The 22,301-nt window shown below is 28.4% G+C and overlaps 1 long non-coding RNA gene across 2 annotated transcripts; it reads left to right on the plus strand.

The window, feature by feature from the left end:
- The first annotated feature begins 7,819 nt into the window (after positions 1–7,819).
- On the plus strand, positions 7,820–16,941 carry LOC147806630 (uncharacterized). Of its 2 annotated transcripts, none has more exons than XR_015436055.1 (5): positions 7,820–8,009; positions 9,081–9,167; positions 10,561–10,626; positions 14,910–16,705; positions 16,805–16,941. It is a non-coding gene; the product is annotated as an uncharacterized LOC147806630 (long non-coding RNA). The 2 variants fall into 2 exon arrangements; XR_015436056.1 differs by having other exon boundaries at positions 7,823–8,009; positions 14,910–16,489.
- Positions 16,942–22,301: the final 5,360 nt, after the last annotated feature.

Raw genomic sequence — 22,301 nt, forward strand, 5'->3', positions numbered from 1 at the left:
CTATTGCTACGCATTTCCACGAGATATTTAAAATTTTGATATTTTTAGAGCAGGGGTTTCCAACTTACATGTGGCCGGGGGCCGCAATCAAAATCACCAGTCTAACATCGGGCCACAACTTAATCAAAATTTTATACAGGACTCTTTTATGGTTGAAGGAACATTGAATATTACAGTCAAATTTTTATCAAAGTTTTTTTAATATTAAAAAGCAAAATAACAAGCATTAAAAAATACTTCTTACGTATACTAGCATTACGAATACTTGTTACGTATCATTTTGAATCTTCTCCTAATCAGAAACTTAGTGACAAGATTTTTGTTTCTTTTAAATTTAATTCTGTGAAAAATTAAAAAAATTTCGACTTATTAGGAATTATGGCAACAACAAAAAATTCTCGATCATATGAAATTAAATTTTTTTCCTTTTCCGTTCATGCGATATTCAATTCAGGGAAGTTAAATAAAATTTGATATTCATTCCCTTTTTCATGCGTTTTAAAATTTACAAATGTAAGTAATTTCATCCAAAATAAATGGTTTCAAAAAGCTAAATGGGAGAATTTCTTCGAGAAAATTTCTGGTACGCACATGCTAAATTACCTTCAAGAAATACAAAAAAAACGAAATAAAAAAGAGCAACATACACGATTATTTTTGTGTTTAAATAAATATTTTCTTGGATGCAAAACCTGAGAAAAAATTTTTTTTGCACCGTTGGTACGTTAAATTTCACAAAAACGAAGAAATTAGGTTTTTTTAAACGGAAGAAAAGTATTTTAAAACCATATAGAGTTTTTTACAAAAATTGTCTGCTGAGAACGACAACTAATATATTTTAGTTCGCGGGCCACAAAAAATGACTTAGCGGGCCGCCAGTTGGAAACTACTGTTTTAGAGCGATATTATTAGGGGAGAGTGGGGTCAATTGTAACAGGGTACGATTGTAACAGAGCAAAAATTTCGAGTGTCGGGTTCTAGATTTGGTTCGTACGTGGCGCACAAGGTGTATTTAATAAATCTACGTGTACACCCCTGCTGGCTACCATTTTTATGTACTTTTGAAAGAGTTGCATCCCAAAAGATATTTTCACGCTACGTAAGTACTTTTTTTGATATTAGAATATTATATTGTAACAAAGTACTTTTGTTTAAACAAATAAAAATTATTAACCGAATATGTAAGTGGACACCTTAATTAACATTTCAAAAAAATATTAGTTTTGTTAATTAACAAGCATAGTTTTTAACAAATGAAGCTGAAATGGTGTCTTGGGGACGATTGTAACAAAAAGTAAAGGGACAATTGTAACAGCTGAAAATAAAACTCATAATTTCAATTGCAATTGTTTAACCCCTAAGGTCCCATTTCTTATGTTTACAAACCATTACTTAACTCTTTAAGAACCACCAATAGTTTCCTATATCATTTATATTATGTTGCATGTGCATTATTTTATTTGTCACCTTTCACAGCATAAATTGAAATTTTTAACCCCTTAAAGTTAGAAGTTTAACCCTTTAGGACTCTGCTCATTATTATTTTTACTCCTGAAATATCCTTACTATTTTGATCAATTAAAAAATATATCACAACTATGATAATATGTATAATTAACTATGTTTTAGTTAAATTTATGAACTGTTACAATTGATCCCGTAAGTGGGGACAGTTGTAACAAGTGCAGGACTGTCAAAAATTGTTAATAACTAATATAATAACATTTAAAATAAGGTATTAATTTTTTTTTCTAGTAGAGGATAGTCTACTTTACTCGTCCGTCAATTAATACTAATAATATATTGGATTTTTTGTTAGTTAAAAATAGTTAAGTAAAAAATGTTACAATTGACCCCACTCTCCCCTACAAATCGCTAATTTAGATAATCAATTATGACGTGGTTTATTTGTGCCGATTTTGTCGCAAATCAAGTTATTTATAGTCACATGATTTGAAAATCATATATCGCTATTCGTACTTACGCGTTTTAAAAATCATACGTTTTTATTCTTCTCGCAATTTAAAAATCACACATCGTGATTCGCTAAAAATCACGTTCCGTATTGACATTAACGAGATTTAAAAATCATCCATCGCGATTCGTATTCATGAGATTTAAAATCGCATATCCCGATTTGTATTCTGGCGTTTAAAAAATCATTCGCTGTTACACTTCTCGTAATTCAAAAATCATACACCACGATTCGTATTCACACGATTTAAATACCACATTGCGATTCATATTCACGCATTTTAAAAATCTGACCTTGTGAGCCTTCTCGCAATTTAAAATATCAATTTCGATTCGTATTCAAGCGATTTAAAAATCACGACATCGTCATTCTTATTTAAGGGATTTAAAACTCAGGAAAGGAAGAGCACCATTTGGGATAAATTTCCAAAACTGATAAAGTTATCTGCATAAGTTTAATACAGCAGAGAACAATAGCTTCTGTAAAAAGACTGTTTTCCAGAATGAATTGGGCATGTTCAAGATTGTGGAGCAGTCTTTAAACAAAATCATTAAATTTTCACTTAATTGCCCAAAAAAGCTATCAGACAATTACATAGGAAATATAAAAACAAAAAACATTTTATTCACTTTAAAGAGATTTTAAAATGGTTAAAGCATTAAATGAAATTCTTACCAGAACCATTTAAGAAAAATGATGTAACACGCAAAACCTACCATTCCCCTTCATAGATATAAAGACTGCAGTTAATTCTGTAAAATGCAAAGAAAAAAAAGAAATTTTTAGATGAAATACTCAAAATTTCAAATAACACATCAAAATAAAAATTTACTCAGGACACTGATATACAACATATTGAATATGTCACAAGTGACTAACTGTAAAAAAATGGTAGCTGAAAATAGCTGACTAAATTGTATCCTCTGATAATAAAAGTAGAACACAGGTTGGAAAAAAAAAACTTTTAAAAAGTAGAGACTGAATGTTTGATAAAGGCAGACATTAACACATTATTTTTTTCTATTGAGGATCATAAATGAAAACAAATTGGGGATCGCAATTATTATTTAACCAGGGGGGGGGACGAAAACACTATCGAAATCTGACAAATCACAGCACAGGAAGGTGTATATAATAAATAACAAGGCAAGTTTGATTGCGTGTGGAAACAAATATAAGTTGAAAGATTGTTGAAAGCATGTTAAAGTTTCGACGTCCAATTAAATCTGTTTTGATGATTACTACATTCCTCTTATTCATTATTTTTTCTCTTGAATATTAATTCAGGACTCCTCATGTGTATACTTTTTATTTTCATTTCTTTAAAAGGATTTAAAAAAATACATATTATGAGCAGACTTTTCGGAACACTCTGCATAAGACAGGATTCTTTATAAACCTCAAATGCTTTTTTTTTGCTTCTTTTGCCATTTATCTCGTTATTATATTTTAATTCTTAGCAATTTCGACGTCATTTTTCGAGTTTGAAATTTTGCATTTGAGTAATCACTGATTTTTTGTGCACCGACTTCGAAGTCTAAAAAAAAAAAGCTTAGAAATTATATTCTTTTTTCATCGTTATAGTGACCCTCCAGGTAGAATTTTTGTCTGCGACAAACCTCAACATCTTTCTACAAGATATTTTTAATAGTAACAAATAGTACATTACCTATTTAAACTAACAGACGAGCTTCGTGTTTACAACAACGCCTGTACGCACAGAAAAAAACTGAATGTCAACCGTTATTGTATTTCTAATCATTATTTTTAAATTATTTAATATTTAATTGAAAATGTGATATTTTTTTTCATCTACATATAAAAATATTTCATATTTTAATATTATGGGCAATATTTTCACATTTTGAAAGAGTAAAAAAAAACATAGTAAAATTTTACACAACCATAAAATATTTCACTATAAAAAATACACATTATTGACATGAACTTTCACAGATTTTGTTTATTCATTATCATGGCGAACAACATGGTTATCTGTGGTTACGGCTAAGGTCTCCAACGCATGTAATTTTTTTGAAGGACTAGAGATCTCTTACATAAACTTGAATCTAACGCTCCTCTCTTCCAAATCTAATTTTTACGATGACTAAGTTTTTTTAATACACACATTTCATCGCTACACGGAAGAAACATTTTAATCAACTACTGAGCAATACTTAACTTCGTTATGGCTCGTAATAGATACGAAAACTAATCATGGAGTATCCAAATTAGGATCATTATCAATTTTTTTTAAATAGTTACCAAAGCACAAGTAGCTGTTAAAATCATTGCAAGCTTTAGAAAATAATGTTCGAGCTTAGATTAAGAATATAGACAAACAGTGACTAGTAGGAATAAAGGCTTAACAACATTCATCTTGTTAAACTCAAAAAATATTTGGACTCAATACTATAATAACCTACTCACTCTCGAACTGGTTGGGGCATAATAACTAGAAAAATCATAGAAAACAAAAAAAAGCAAAACAAAGAAAAATGTTAGAAAAAAGTAAGCATTATTACCTCGACAGCAAGTAAGCTTCCAGTGCCCGGAAGGCGGACAGGTCCTAGATTAAGAAATTCATTGCAACTACACTCTGCAGATGAATTTCTAAATCGTTACTACGGCCCCGGCAATACAAGCACATAGATTAAGTAATTCTTTTACCGCTAGCGATACAGAATTACTCAATCATATTCCGGACTTTCTGGAAGACATACCCCATCATCAACCAGTGCATCAATCGAACTGGTTGGGGCATAATAAGTAGAAAAATCATAGAAAAGAAAAAAAGCAAAACAAAGAAAAATGTTAGAAAAAAGTAAGCATTATTACCTCGACAGCAAGTAAGCTTCCAGTGTCCGGAAGGCGGACAGGTCCTAGATTAAGAAATTCATTGCAACTACACTCTGCAGATGAATTTCTAAATCGTTAATACGGCCCCGGCAATACAAGCACATAGATTAAGTAATTCTTTTACCGCTAGCGATACAGAATTACTCAATCATATTCCGGACTTTCTGGAAGACATACCCCATCATCAACCAGTGCATCAATCGAACTGGTTGGGGCATAATAAGTAGAAAAATCATAGAAAAGAAAAAAAGCAAAACAAAGAAAAATGTTAGAAAAAAGTAAGCATTATTACCTCGACAGCAAGTAAGCTTCCAGTGTCCGGAAGGCGGACAGGTCCTAGATTAAGAAATTCATTGCAACTACACTCTGCAGAAGAATTTCTAAATCGTTACTACGGCCCTGGCAATACAAGCACATAGATCAAGTAATTCTTTTACCGCTAGCGATACAGAATTACTCAACCATATTCCGGACTTTCCGGAAGACATACCCCATCATCAACCAGTGCATAAATCGAACTGGTTGGGGCATAATAACTAGAAAAATCATAGAAAACAAAAAAAGCGAAACAAAGAAAAATGTTAGAAAAAAGTAAGCATTATTACCTCGACAGCAAGTAAGCTTCCAGTGCCCGGAAGGCGGACAGGTCCTAGATTAAGAAACTCATTGCAACTACACTCTGCAGATGAATTTCTAAATCGTTACTACGGCCCCGGCAATACAAGCACATAGATCAAGTAATTCTTTTACCGCTAGCGATACAGAATTACTCAATCATATTCCGGACTTTCTGGAAGACATACCCCATCATCAACCAGTGCATCAATCGAACTGGTTGGGGCATAATAACTAGAAAAATCATAGAAAAGAAAAAAAGCAAAACAAAGAAAAATGTTAGAAAAAAGTAAGCATTATTACCTCGACAGCAAGTAAGCTTCCAGTGCCCGGAAGGCGGACAGGTCCTAGATTAAGAAATTCATTGCAACTACACTCTGCAGATGAATTTCTAAATCGTTACTACGGCCCCGGCAATACAAGCACATAGATCAAGTAATTCTTTTACCGCTAGCGATACAGAATTACTCAATCATATTCCGGACTTTCTGGAAGACATACCCCATCATCAACCAGTGCATCACTTGAACTGGTTGGGGCATAATGGCTCAAAAGAAAATAAAAAGATATCGAACTGGCAGGAACATAATCGTTTATAAAAATATTAGTAGAAAAAAAGAAAAACGAAGTAGAATAGTTATTAAAAAATAATTACTATCAGGATAGCAGCCGTGCCGATAACGACACATAATTTCTGAATCATAATCAGGACATAATATAATTTATATCGAGAGTATTATTAATTAATTTAGATTGACCTTCTGATCAAGAGAAATAATGATGAAGTTATTGTATGTAAATTAATTTTCATATTCAAAATTTAAATACTTAAAAAAATATGAATTAAAGCAATATAAGACTTACTAATATTCTATAAGCTGCGTGCAAAATAATTTGATAGTTAATAAACCTTTCGCTACATCCACCTTCTCTATTTAGTTTTGTTTATTTAAATGCAATTCTTCAAAACTTAATAAACACATGTCTTGGTATATAAATAATAAATCAATTCTGTGAAGAAAAATGCAGAATAGTGTTTTTTTAATGTTGCATGTTCTAAACTAATTTAATATTTAACTGAGAAATTAAGGCTTTGTTTTTCCAAATTTATAAAAGCATTCTCTTTTTTCTCTTTTTATCCTCTTTTTGTTTTTATTGTGCTTATATACAATTATATTTATAAATGAAGTAAAATAAATATTATATATATATATATAATATATATATATATATATATATATATATATATATATATATAATTTGTTCTAGTTTAGAACTTGAAAGTATTGACATGTTAGGTTTTTTTAAAATCTACTTTTGTTTTTCAATTTTCATCATGGCTGATTTATTAAAAAAATTATTTTTACATAGCTGCCAACTCTACTGGATTTTTCAGTAGACTACTAGTTTTTGGCATTTTCTCCGGGTCTACTGGTTTAATTAAAATTCTCCTGGTTTTTCATCATTTTTGAAAATTCCCTAAAAGTAAGTTCCCTAAAAAAATCCGTATTGAAATAGAATTTTTGCACAGCGATTTTAAACTGTTTTCCGTATATTCTAAAACTAATTTTGTTAAACTTACTAAAATATTATTTCGCATGTCTTGATTAAATTTACTAAAATATTATTTGGCCATTCTTTTTACAAGAATACTAAAATGCTTTATCCTTATTAGTAATTTTATTTTAGGTGGATGTAACAAATTACATATCATATGCTTTTTCTTTACTTATTGCATGTAATGAACAGATAAATATTTTGTTATTTGTTTTAGTTTTTCACAGTCCATGTTTTGGACTAATGTAAGAAAATGTTGGTAAAATTATTTATGTTTACAGGCCTAACTTTATAACTTATTTTTTATTATGAAGGGGTTAATATTTTATCATAAGTTAATTTTTTTTCCAAATCTATTTTTAATTTGTTAATTCATATATATATATATATAAATGTGTAAAATTTTTTAGATTAGAAAACGTTCCATACTCCATACTTTTGTTATACAGTGGAAGATTTTAACTATGCAAACCATGAAACAGGAAGCTTTGCTTTATATGAAATTTTTTGTTGCATAGATCATTTCCAAATAATTAAACTGACTTAATAAACATGTCAGATCAATATTAATGCTTTAAAATAATTTTTTAACAAAAGTACTTTAAAATACAAAAATAAGACCTAAAGTTTTTATTATTTGCAGGAAAAATTTAAATTATTAAGAGGATTAGAAATTAAACCCAACAAATGTATTGATTTTTGTTTGCTTTAAAGATAATAATTTTAGAGTTATACAGAGAATGACGGTTTACATAATTACATCATGTGGATCTTCTACTGTACTAATTTGTTATGCAACTTACATTTTATGAATATTTTTCAAAAATACATAGTTTTTGTGAGGAATTAATTTTAGTGAAATGATTTGTTGCACAGGTCATGGAGCTGATGTTAAATGTTGTGATTGGCATCCTCAGAAATCTTTCATAGTATCTGGCAACAAAGATTCTCAACAACCTATAAAACTATGGGATCCCAAAAGTGGACAATCATTAGCTACAATGTAGGAAACATTTTCTTTTATCGCAACATAATTTTTTACTCTATAGGGCATGATTATTTTATAAAAATCAAATATTTTCATTAAAATAAGATTTATTTTATTTCATTATTATTATTTTTACGTATACTAATCAAAGCTTTGATGTAATGTATTAATAATGCTTAATATTATTTAAAAACAATATTATAACTAAAGTATTTAATATCTCTAACTGAAATGGTTAAATTATTGTATAAGTATTGCAAATTTAAACAGGATGTCTGGTTCTTAGCCCGTTATTTTTAAAAAGGTAGCAAAATTTCTTAAAATCAATTTTAGAAATCTAAAATTGTATTTAACCCCTTCTCTGTTGGTGTCGCATCTCATACATTTTTGTGGCTATATGACATTCCTTGTGGCGTGAAGAAAAATTGTATAATTAATTTCAACACAATCGAGCTACGTGGTGTAACCCCACTATCAGATCTTATCCTTTTCTTCCCAACATAAATTTAATTAAAAATGGGGATATTTCCACATTGTGATCTGTCGCGCCAACTCCAATTGACAAGGTGACAAATAGATTTGAAACTAGCAATTTAAAAAACAAAACAAAAAACATGTAGATGTTTGTCCAGAGATTGCTAACTATTTTTAATTTTCACAAATTATGTCTAAATTTTCACAAAATTGTGAAATTTTAGACATGAAAACAGAATAACGTAGACAGACCCCTGAAAGCTGTAACATAGTTTCAAGTATTATTGATATTAAAATAAATTTGATATTTCAATATACTTCTTATAAATTTTATATAACTCCATTTGAATCAAAAATTACTGAACATAAGTCCCTAGCTACTATAAAATTTCCTTTTTATGTTGTCAACAAAAATACACAAAATCTTTTTGTAATTGCTTCTCTAATGCTTGCAGCTATTTAACTTGAAGAAGAAGAAAAAATTATGCATTTGAACAGTTAAAAAAAAAAATTTCATTTGCCCATATTTATGAAATTGTTGCATTATAGTACACTAAAAATTTATATATTTTATTCTATGTGCATTTTAAATGTTTTATATTATTATTTTAGATAATTTGGATGTTCTATCACTTTTGTTTAAATTGTTGACAAAAACTCTGATTGCACATGGTTCAGAACCTGAGAATACTTTATTAGGTATGAATGTTAGTTCCTTTTATTTGTTATTTTATTTGAACTAATTATATTAGTGATACTTTAATAGTAAATTAATTAATTAAATCAGTGCTGAAATTAACTAGGTGTTATGTTACAAAGTGCAGAATAGATTGTTTCATCCAATTAATTTTTGGATCCCTTGTAAATTTTGTAATGGAATGTCAAAAAATCCACCAGGAGTTTATTAAATATATATGCTCCTAAAGTTTTTAATATTAGGTTATTTGCGGCTAATATTTTTAACTGTTTAGTCTGTTCAAAATAAAAATGTTTGTGTTCATGTTTTACTTATGTAAAAGCATAATTTTGCAGAATTTATAAGATCATGTTTCATATTAGCTTAAATAAATGAGGCTAATCTGAAGTAATTTGTAACTGATTTTCGGCACTTAAAAAATTGAGAAGCCAGTCTTAAATATACGTTTGTTTCTTTGTTTTGTTTGCTAAATATACTTTTTCTTTTATTTTATCTTAACCTTTTGAAGGTTTTATTAGTAATAAAGAAAGTAAACATTAGGAAAATGCCCACTAATCTATAAAGTGATATTTATTCTGTGAGAAAAATAAATTATTTACTGCATTTAAAAAACATTTTTTTATAATACTTTAAAAGTTAAATTATAATAATATTGTAATTATCAAAATATACCATTTTTGCGATCAAAAAAATTGCAATGAAAAATATTTTTAAATATGATTTTAAAGGCAGGCTAGATTGAATTTACTTCTTTTTTCCTTACTGCACTTTTTAAAGTTTTAAGAATTTATTGCAGGGTAATATGAGCAAAAAATCTTAACTTTTAATTTCATTTTGGATTTATTTTGTATGGGCTGGAAAATGTATGGTCCTTTTTTTTCATATTAAAAACAATTCCTTTTTTTATCTGCTTATGAATAAAAAGTATTTAATGTTTTGAGTATTTCTTTTAAATATAAATCCTATCAGAATTATACAAGTTAAGCATTGCACAAATTTATTTTCCTTGTTCGAACATTAGCTTATTTAATGTTTATTTATTTTTCTTTTTATGTATCATACATATGTTTGTAACAGGTATAAATAATTAGATCATTTCTAAACAATGAACACGAACTCTTTTTTATCATTATGGAAATTGCCCTGTTTTTACATTATGTTTCATATTACCCTCATTATTCTTTGATTTCATTTTAAATTTCCTATTTTATTTAAATTGGACCTACATTTTTTTTTAAAGATCTTTTATTTTATTTTTTATTAATCAGAAAATTAGTGCACCCAATTAGTTCTCATTCAAAGTTTTGGGTACTTCATTAGATGTTTTATTTTAAAATTTAAACAAAAAAAATTATAATTTATGCAATTAATACTTAATATAAATTTATATTGCAGATGAATGTAGCCTTCTCCCGAACCAAGTGCTTGTACCGATAATTGAATTAGGAACACAAGCTTTAGGTGTGTACTTTGCACTTGCATTTGTGATCAATAACAGTGTAATTATTTATCACTTTTCTTTTGTTTTTTTATGATTTATATTCTTTATATTATGATTTATATTTTATGATTATCTAGTCACTATCGTAAATAGGACTGGGCTATAAATCGATGTATCGAGACATATCGATTTAACACATATATCGGCAAGACGATACAGCGACTTTCATTCAAGGCGATGCAACAGAAATCTGATTTAAGCCGTCGAGTAAAGACAACGAGCGCAAAACGATATAGCGATATAAGACACGCAAGGATATAAGATAACGATATAAGAGTCTTCTCTTACGTTCCGATGTCGACTCGCGCTGTGGAAGACGATGTTCGTTTCGTTATGTTGAAATGGCCTTGATTGGTGAGCTGTAGAATCAGAGTTTTGAGAACACATATCGTTATATCGCATGTTCCTTTTCGCACCTCTTAGCTTTTTTTTTGCTTTGTCGCGACTTTTCTTGTAGATTATTTTCAGTGGGACTAACTTCGTGATCGCCGATGTTACCTTGTTCTGAAGGCAATCTATTATTGAACAGAATATATAAAGAAGAGTTTCTTCATTAATTAGATAAGTTTTTTTTAAAAAAAAACTTCTTTTTATTTTTAAATGTGAAAATTATCAGCAATCTAATTTAGGCTCCCATAAAGAATTGAATTTGTTAGGTTATTTTTTTACTTTCTTTTAATTTATTAAAAACTTTTTGGATGAAACTTCTAATAATTTAATGAGTTTTTATTACTGATTTTAAATTTATAAATCTTGTTCTTTTTATTTTTAGAAATAAAGTTAAAACAAAATTTATTTTTGTCATTTGGATTTGGACATAAGTCAATCAACTTTGTTTATACAAAAAAATTTGAAAGGTTTGCGTATTTTATTAATTTTTTTAAATCATTTAGCACTTCGTTTTATTAGGGAGTATAATAATTTTTTTAAAAAAATATTCTTTTCATATTATTTGTTAATTAGCTAAATATATTATCGAATATCAAAATTTTTTATTTTTAAGAAATTAAATCTTACTTTGTTTTTTGTTCATAATTCAGTCATTATTTAATTTAATTTAATTATTTATCAGAAATGATAAGGTCCCGCAGTGGACTGATCGTTAAGACACGGTTCCCTGCAGATCACCGAAGTCAAGCATCACTGGCTGCGGGCAGCGTGAGGGTGAGTGACCACTTGGATCAACCTGCGTAGGGACTGAAGGTGTGCGGTATTGGTCCTCGTTAAACTGTTCTCCCATTCGTTTGATAGAATAATTGCAAATAAAAGTGCCTTTTTGTGATTTTTTTCAGAGTTTTTACTTTAAATATTATCTATTGTTGTAGAAAATTTATTTTTCCCCACGAAATCTTTATTAGTTTTTTTTAACTCACGTATGAGTAGTTATAAATCAAGCATTACAAAAAAGAGAGAGATTATGTGTTGTCAGATATAAATCTTAATATTTACAGTGAAGTTTTTAAAAATATTAAATAAAACTTAAAGAGTGCTAATAACCAGGGGTCTGTTTAGAAGAAATTTGGATCCGTTAACGAACCCTTCACAAAATATCTTTCCATAAAAACGGACCCTTCACAAAATAATTTATCTTTTAATTGGACCCTTCACAAATTTGTTTATCTTCATTATTGTTTTGTTAATTGAAGAAACCCTTCCCAGGAATAAAAGAAAGACCATTCGAAACGAACTAAGTTTTCCAAGTTTCCCTATGTTTAAATTCCAAATGTAGTATTCTAAGAAAATATTTCTACTTTTACAAGCATCATGTGCACATTCTTATTGATATTAAATTATATATTTTTTTTTGTAAATAAATAATTGATCAATTTATGATTCATAATCAATTAATTATTCTTAACATTGCATAATAGATTATTATGTAATAAAAATTAATTTCTAGCAATTTTTTAAATAAAATATTATAAATTTAAGAATTGTAAGTTTACTTAATGCGTAACACATTAAGAGTGATACATAACTAAATTGTGTTATTTAAAATATGTCAAATGAAATTATTAAATATGTGAGTGATTTTGTTTCCATTATTCGTCTGAGATGAATATTCTGTGTTGAGCAGTATAGGCTAAATGCCAAATATTTGTATGTTGCATCTCTAATTTAGAAGCAGCAATTGTTGAACAGAATCTTGTATCTATTTGCAATTTAAAAACTTCTTGAAAAGGCTTTTAGCAATTTTTGCAATAACTAGACCCTATTTGCACAAATTCAGAAAAGTACTACCCTGTTTGAAAGAGTACGACTTACCTCTTGTTTAATATTCACAAATTGTGAGTAGTTTTTTCACAATTTTATAAAAACAAGACCTTTCACAAAATGTCTGGACAGCCCCCTGATAACCTTTCTCTATTTGAATTGGTATAAATTTTGTAAATGAGTAAAATTTCTTTTCATTAATCTCTTCTGATTGAGTCACACATAGTCTGTTCTTTTGGATCAACTTTTTTTTAAGTCCAAAGGGTTATTTCACATAATATAACTCATGATTGTAAAGGTTGGGCCATTCGTTATTCTCATAGACTGCACCAAAAATTCTTCTAAGTATCCTCCTCTCTCTCTCAAAAAAAAAAAAAAAAAGTGTAAACAACCAGACCTAGTTTGTGTTATTAACACCAATCGCATTCGATGGCTGGGACATCTGTTGACCAAAACCCCTAAAAAAAATTTAACCTTTTTTATACTAGTAGGTACAAGAAAAAGGGGTTGTCCAACGACTAGGTGACTGGACGCAGTTGAGAGGGACCTAAAGATAATAGGAATAACTAACTGGAAGGCCATGGCACAGAATAGATCAAGATGGCAAAAACTTATTGGGATGGCCTTAGTCTTTCATAGGCTGTAGTGCCCAAGAAGAAGAAGAAGAAAGGATTATTTTACAAATTCAAGTGATCGTCCATTTCGTTATGTTAGCAAGTGTTCTTGCATAAAGCTAAAATGATTGTTTATTTAGAAACCAAAATGTTCTGCATGTTTGTGGAAAATATTGACATTTAAGAAGAAGTAAACAATGATGAGCGAGAGTGGATTGTGGGGGTTGGTGAGCGGAGCGAGCAGGGGTTGTAGCCTTCTAGTAAGATGAGAGTAAACAAACAAAAATAAAAAAAATGCAATTAAATTTGTATGCATTTTTATGGGAATTTCAGTTATAATGGCAATTTTTATGTCTTTGATATAATGACATTTTGTAACTTTTGATGTTTTTGTCCAATCTGACAGCCTCACATCATATCAAGGTCCTACTGTATGTATAAAATATTTTTCTTAATAACTTATGGAGATAATTTATAATAAATCTGAGTATCAAATTACATCATTGCTTTGTTACAAGTGTCTTGATTATTCAAGTTCTAAATTTCTTTGTTTTGTCTATCATTAGAGAGAATAGTTATGACTGTGCATATTAATGGATGAATAAAAAGTTTGAGATTTCACATTCAAATTAGGAAACCCACTTCTAGTGTAAGGAAATTTGGATGTATTGTTTCCTGAAGATCAATATTTTCCAAAGTCTGTTGGAATCTACTGGAAAACAATAATACTATATTATTTGTTTTCTTATAATGATGCTTTAATATATGTTAATTTTTGGTGTTGCTAGCCAAGCCCTGTTCATCATGGTGCGTAGCGTTTTTAAAAAGTGCTTAAAGGTGCTTATTTTCGTTATTTAATAGCCCTTCAAGGTGCTTTTTTCATAGGGTGTTTAAAAAGTGCTTAATTTTCCCTTTTGGAAATGGAGATTTCTTTCTTTACCCTATCGATTTTTTCCACGTATTATGCAAAATGTGGTTTTCTCATATGTGCTTTTCATATTGTTCTATGCAACGTTTCCACAATTCATTTAGCCACAACCCATTTCAACAATCAACAACAATCAGACCGTCGGTCATTAGTGTCCATGTTTCAAGAAATACTCGTGAGTCTGTATGAGTGTCTACTGAGCTGAGTTTGGTGAGATTATTGCTCTATCATATACAACTCTGTTCAATTTTGCAAAATATTCTCAAATTCAGACCTCCTGATATTGAACCGAAAAATCTCTTAATCAAAGAGTTCTTTGTCATTAACTAGTTATTTTATCATGATCAAGTAAAGTTTATAAAAATTATTTTGCATTTTGTTAATGTGTATAGTGCTTGAAAATATTTTTTGAGTGCTTAAAGATGCTTATTTTTTTTCTTTTAAGATTTCACTACTAACCTTGTTCATGAACTCTTTACCTTTACAGTTTGAGTACAACTCCCAACCTGAGTTTTTACGGTACAACAGTAAAGTTCGCACCATTGAAGGAACCATTCCTCAATTTCACAAGACTGATATTGTAAGGCATGTTAGCTTAAGACGCAATCCATCACTTGTAAGACAATGTACCAGGGAAGAAGAATTATTAAAATAATTATTTTAATTGCTCTCAGTATTCAACCGAAATTTTTGTTTGTTGTAAAATTATATACGTAACAAGTTTTCATTGTATAGTTTTTTAATATTGTATAATTATGTCGCCTGGCTAACCGTGGGAGGTTTTTGTGGTTTTCCTCTACACGTAAATTAAATGCAGGTTAGTTCCACCAAAAAGTTCTCCTTGAAGCAAATTTCTCCCGATACTCGATCCAGGAGTTCCCTTGTCTTCTGGATTGGGTTCAAAATAACAAGGCGACAGAGCTGAAGTCGTAGGCGAGTAGTCGTAAACCCAAAATTGAAACGGTTTGTAAATTCACTGTTATTTTATTTCTTCAATGTTGCATTGAAAAACTACTTATTTAGAAAATATTTAGCATGATGAACATAATTAATTTTTTCCTTGTTTCATCAGTCTTTAAATTAAGTGTTACAGACAGTTCAATTTACTGGTTTGGAATGACATCTAGTCTAGGTCTGAATTTGTTTTGGTGTCTGCACAAGCTGAAAATGAATATAATATAAATTTAATTTTCCACTCAATTTTAGTAATAAAATCTCCTGACTTTTCCAGAATCTTCATTAAAATTTCAATTTAATTCTGTATTACACTTTTGTTATAAAAGGCAATATTTTGTCAGAAATAAAATATACTTTTGTTCAATTAGCAATGAAACTTATTTCTTGATAGAAGATTTGCAAAATATTAAGTTTTGTAAAAAATAAAAGTATTTTTAACTAATTTGAAACAGGAAATTGTTTAACAAAAAATATTTTTCACAAATTAGTATTCCAATATTAATATTTCTAAAAAAATTTAATCGTAGCAAAATTTTTACACAGAATAATAAAAATATATGTTAGACATTGAGCCTCATTGGTTACTAATTGTTATAATCAATTTTAAAATTGATTATTTTTCAGGTTTGTCTGAAGCTTTTTTCAAGTTTTGGCAAAAACCTTAAACAAATCTTAAAAATAATAATAACTAGCCGATGAGTTTCAAAGTGAATAACTTTCACAAAAAAGTAAATAGTTAGTAAAAACTTAGTTGCTACAAGGTTAAACTTTTTTTGGATTATAACTGAAATTATATCATTAATTTGTAAAAGCTACTTTTTGTTTAAACATTTGTTTTAAATTTCTTCTTCAATCTAACAATATTTTCAGTTCTAATACTATGTTTTTAAGCTTTCTGCATAAATTAAATTTGGCTTTTAATCAGATGTAAGATGACTTACATCTTTAATAATATGTTTATTGATGAATTATGTTACTTTGAGTTTTAATTTTTTCAGATTTTGTGCTTAAAATCGTGCTTTGATCTGCAATTTATATACTTGTGTATTTTAAAATCTACATGGTAAACCATCAACTGAAATGTCATTTTTTACAAGAATAATATGTGATGTATGTTTGATCAAAAAGTAATTGTAATTTATTATATAAAAAATTATATATCTGATGACCTCATATCTTGCCTCATGGTGAAGAAATATATTCTGGAATTTTGTAAAATTTCCCTGAAAAAGTATGGGAATTTAGTTTCTAAATTTGAGTGGGAAACCTGACACAGCTTTGATTATGACAGCAAAAATTGCTATCTGAATTATGGATTTTAACAATGTGAGCAGTCAATCTCCCAATTCATTCAGATTAGCAGGGCTTTTGTGTAATTTGTATTTCTTTGATTACAATTATTACAGAATATGTTGTTTCTTACAGATGTTACAGTTCCTCCATATTAAAAGCTGTAGTACGATCAGCTGCCACAAGAGTTTGGGATCGACGTTGGTTGAGGTTTTGTCCTTATGGTGATTAGTGGAGATCAAAAATGAATATTTATTGTACTCTTTGTTGAACCACATTTTGTAATGTTTATTTTATGCATTTTAAATGTAAGTGCTCGTAAATATCATTTACTCAAGACTTTATATCAAGTTATATCACGTGTTTGAAATTGTTGATAATATTTTTACTATTTGTTTGATAATTTCAGATTTTTTCCTCCTTTCCAAACAGTATTTCCTGTTAAATAATATCAATGCATTTATTCAAGTCTCATTTTTTCAATACTTTTGTATTTATCAAGGAATAGTTATGGGGAAAAAATGTTTTTTTGCATAGTAACACAGAGTGCATAGCATTTTTAAGAAAGGCTTAAGGGTGCTTGTTTTTTATTTACATTTTTTAAAAGCATTTAAAGGTGCTTTCTGTATTCGAGGTTAGTAAAAAGTGCTTAATTTTCTAATTTTTAAAAAGAAATTTTTTCTTTCCCATATTGAATGTCATTCTAAATTTCAGAAAATGCATGATTTTCCCAATTTTCTCTGTAATATTTATCAGAAACTTGTTATTTTATCATGATTATTTAAAGTTTTTGACAATGTTTCTAAATTTTATTGATTTTATGTTTATAAATTAAGAACTTTAAACGATAGAAGAAAATGTTTTTTATTATTGCATAGATCCTAATTACGATTTTTTTTTTGGAGAGTAATTGGAAATATTTTTGGGTGCTTAAAAAGTACTTAAAAGGTGCTTATTTTTTGTTGAAAAATCTGGCTACTCACCCTGTAACATAAAAAACTTCAAAAACACGTTTTTCAAATCACGGATTAAAATTTAATGAAAAGTACAACTTAAAACAAGTATACGTTAAATAAAAAAAAATTCTTTTATTAGTTTCAAAATTAGGTTAGCTATTAACTCCCAAAAGAAGTAATTTCATACTATGAGCCCATTAAAAAATTTAAAATTTAGTTTAAAATTGTAAATTAAATATTTTTAAAATTAGATTTTAATATTTTTGATTGAAGTATCGCTAATTTTAAATGCAACTAAATGTCATTTAAAAAATATTAATTTGAATACAACTCCTAAATTCAGCATTTTTAAAATTCTGCAGTTATTGAATTAATCAATCAAGTTTTTTGTCTTTATAATATTTAAAAGTCCTAAAAATTCTGAAGAAAGCGGGTGGAATTTATAAGATACTTCAATCATTTAGTAGAATTATTTGTGAATAGTTCCACACTTCAACAAATCACAAATTTTTACAATTTGAAATTGTCTATTAATAGATTAGACAAAAGAGCGGAATTTCTTGGATCTATAGAAAAGTGATTTTTTAAAAGTTTTGTTGGAAAAATTACAATGTTGATAGGCAATTCTGAAACTAAATTGGCATGAATTTGTTACTTTTCAACCAATCATATTGAGATATATTCCTGAATAAAAATTTTATGAACATTATTATATTTGAAAATATTGGTGAATTTTTGTAAGAAATTTTTTTTTAAAGTATGTATAATTAAATAAAAATTGTAATACAATATATATATATATATATATATATATATATATATATATATATATATGAAAGGGTAGCAGTCATGGTGAGTGATGTTAGGCCACGCAGATAGCAGTTGGAAGGCAAAACATATTTTATTAACTTCACATAGTATATTTAAGACATTTTCTAGCAAAGGCGGAGCTCAAAATCGCACTCAAAAACTGTGTGCTTAAGTTTTTATCCTAGGGAAAGTAGCAAAGGAATTTCCCTCTATTTTGTTATATTTGAGGGGAAAAGGGAAGTGATAAGGATTACTATTGGTTTATGAAAGAAAACTAGCTTTTCCCACACAGAGTATAGGGAGATATGTCCTGCTCTTAATTAAATGCATAGTTGAGCCAAAAATAGATTTAAGAACAGGATGTGGCTTTTAAAAGTGTGAGAAAGTATTTCGTTTAGAATAATTAATTAGGATGAAGTTTTATAGCAAAGAAACTAACGTAAAAAGATTAATAGAAGCTTTTTATGTTACATCCCCCCTCTCCGAAAAATTTTAACTAACATCAAAAAAATTTTTAAAATTATCCCTTTGCAAAACTTTCCTTATGATGACACAATTAAAATAATAATAATAATATTTGTAAAATCAACAAGATATAAAGTAACATGAATTATAAAAAAAAACACACTCTCACACTATGTAAAAAAAAGTTTCATACTGAGTTAGAGGAAGAAAAAAAATTTTGAAGTGGTGCTACTATTGAAATGAAGTGTTAGATCTCCATTTTCAAACATTTTTTGTGATTAAGTTTTTTCAGTCCTTCTTTATAATCACAGTAAATAAAGTTATTCCTCATACTAACACAATTAAAATAATCTTTTCACTTAAGACAAGAAAATCTATAAAAATTTCCTAAAAGATGTAAATATTCATATTCAATAACAAGAAAGATACAAAAATATGAAAATGCAAGTGATATGAGATATAAAAATACAAATTGACACTTTTTATCAAAAAAATTTTCAATATAAAATGAAAAAAAACATTTGACACAATGGTCTTTAATCTGAAGTTTAAGACTTCAATATTTTTATTTCAATGAGATAATAAAAAGTTTGACACTTGGTCTTTAATCTGAAGTTTAAGACTTCAGTGATATTAGGGGAAATTGTTTTGTTGGATTAGGGGCTGTATTCCCCAAAAGGAGGAAAACAATCCCTATTCTCAACAATAATGTGCTGGAAGATCCTAGATTCAACAAGGTGCATAAATATTTATTTTTTTGGTTTTCACCAGAGACAAAACTACCATCGCCCCATATCCTACTAGATTTGGGTAAACGTTGAACTTGAAGAAACTTTGAAAGGTCGGATCTTCCAGAAAAAGGGGACCGCATGTTATATTGAACTATGCGTATTGTCGTCATATTCGGTGTTCTTTAATTTTATTTCAACAATGAAAAATCATTAAATTCAATATAAAATATAATCAATTCCATTTAAATAATTACATGTTTTTTATTCGTGACATAATTTCAGTTTGTCAGGTGGGTGGTACCTTCGCAATTTTGATGTATGAACTATTTCTGAATTTTCTTTATTATGAATATTCTTTTTATTTATTTTGTAATTAACATCAGAAATTTTTTCAAGAATTATATATGGACCGGAAAAAGTTGGGGTAAGTTTCCTAGTATTGGGATATTTAAAATCTTCATACATTACAGTATCATTAGGGGAAAATTCAATATGAGTAAATCTTGCATCATAATAAATTTTATTTTTCTCATGATATTGTTCAGTTCTTTCAACTGCAATTTTTCTTGCTTCTTCTACTGGTGGATAAATTTCTTCGGATAAAGGATGATTAAATGGGACTGTGCCAAACATTAAAAAAGCTGGTGGGAATTTAGTTACTGAATGTGGAGTTAAATTGTATTCTTCGGTTACTTCTTTTAATAATTTAGGCCAAGGAACTTTTTTAGAAGAATCATTAATTTTGCATTTTAATCGTGTTACAATGGTTTGTCCTAAACGTTCAACTTTTCCATTAGTTTCGGGTCTATGGGCTGTAGTTAACAATTGTTTGATTTTGCTATGTTTAAGAAATTTTTTAAAGTGGGAAGAAGTAAACGCGGCATTTCTATCACTCAAAATACTTTTAGGGGTTTGAATTTGAAAAATTTGGTGCAAAAAATTAACATAAGTTTCCGTAGTTATTGATTTAGATGCAAAAGACCACATATATCGAGTGTGCTGATCAATTACTAAAGTTAAATATTTTTTTGTAGAATTGTAATAATTAAAACCACCTACACTATCGATTGCAATTATTTCAAAAGGTTTGTCAACTGGGGGCATTTCCTGAAGTAATCCAAATCTTTTCTGTCTAGGTTTTTTATTAATTTGACAAGTATGACAATGTTTGTTAAAATTTGTAATGTCCAAAGTAATATTTTCCCAATAGTAAACAGGAGTAAGCAAATTAATAGTTTTTTGAATTCCCGGATGGCCAAATTTTTTATGAGTAATTTCAAGTAATTTATGCCTTAAAGAAAATGGAACAACAATTTTGGTAAAACCCTTTTTACGTATACACAAAACATTATCTATTTTAATAAAATTTCCAGTTAAATTATCATTTTGTTGGGCTTCGCGAATTTCGTCTAATTGCAAAAGATGTGAAAAATGGCTTACATTATTTAAATCAACATTACTATTGTGTTCACTATTGTCAGGAATATCTCGGGATAACATGTCAGCTTCAAAGTTTAAGGTGCCTTTTGTGTATTTTATATCATAATCATACATACTCAATAGTAAAGACCAGCGGAACAATCTACCTTTCAGATTTTTAACATTTTTTAACCAAACTAAAGCCGCATGATCTGTATGTATGGTAAATTTATTTCCAAATAAATAGTGATAAAATTTGTTTAATGCATCAACAATAGCAAGACATTCCAGTTCTGTGATTGCATAATTTTTCTCATAGTCTCTAAGAGAACGAGAATGGAATGCTATTGGATGTAAGACACCTGAAACATCTGGCTGTTTCAAAATTGCTCCAACACCACTTTGACTTGCATCAACAAAAATATGACATGGTAATTTAGGGTTAAATATTTTCAAAATTGGTTTACAAACTAAAGCATTCTTTAAAATTTCGAATGCCTCTTGACATTTGGGAGTCCAACACCAGGTTGTATTTTTCTTTAAGAGATTATTTAAAGGTGCTCTAATTTTAGCATAATTGTTTATAAATTTGTTATACACATTTATTGAACCTAAAAATCGTTGAAGAGACTTAACATTAGTTGGAGGTTTCAAGTTTTTAATTGCTTCAATGTTGTTGTTATCAGGAGTTACTACACCATGACATATTTCATAACCCAAAAATTGAATTTTAGTTTGCAAAAAAGAACATTTAGAAGGTTTTAATTTTAAATTTTCAAATCTACATATTTCAAAAATTTCCTTTAGATGATTTAAATGTTCTTCAAAACTATTAGAATAAATTATGATATCATCAAAATAATTAGCTGCAAATGAAACTTTATGTTTAGTGAGTATTCTACGTATTGTTCTTTGAAAAATACTAGGGGCGTTCTTCCACCCAAATGGCAATCTTAACCATTCATATAACCCACTATTGGTGACAAAAGCAAGTTTTTCAGTGTCTTCAGGGTTGATTGGAATTTGCCAATAACCACTTACCATATCAAGTCTACTAAAATAAACATTGTTCCCTAATTTATCTATAAGAGTTTCTATAAGAGGTAATGGTTCTGCATCCGATTTAGTGATTTGATTTAATTTTCTAAAGTCTATACACAATCTACTTTTTTTATTTTCATCTTTTTTATAAACTAAAGTTACTGGAGCAGAATAGGGAGAAGAGCTTTCTTTAATAATATTATGCTTTAA

The sequence above is a fragment of the Parasteatoda tepidariorum genome, chromosome 8 (assembly GCF_982258835.1).
Source record: "Parasteatoda tepidariorum strain Cologne lab strain chromosome 8, Ptep-v5.0, whole genome shotgun sequence".
NCBI classification, from domain to species: domain Eukaryota; kingdom Metazoa; phylum Arthropoda; class Arachnida; order Araneae; family Theridiidae; genus Parasteatoda; species Parasteatoda tepidariorum.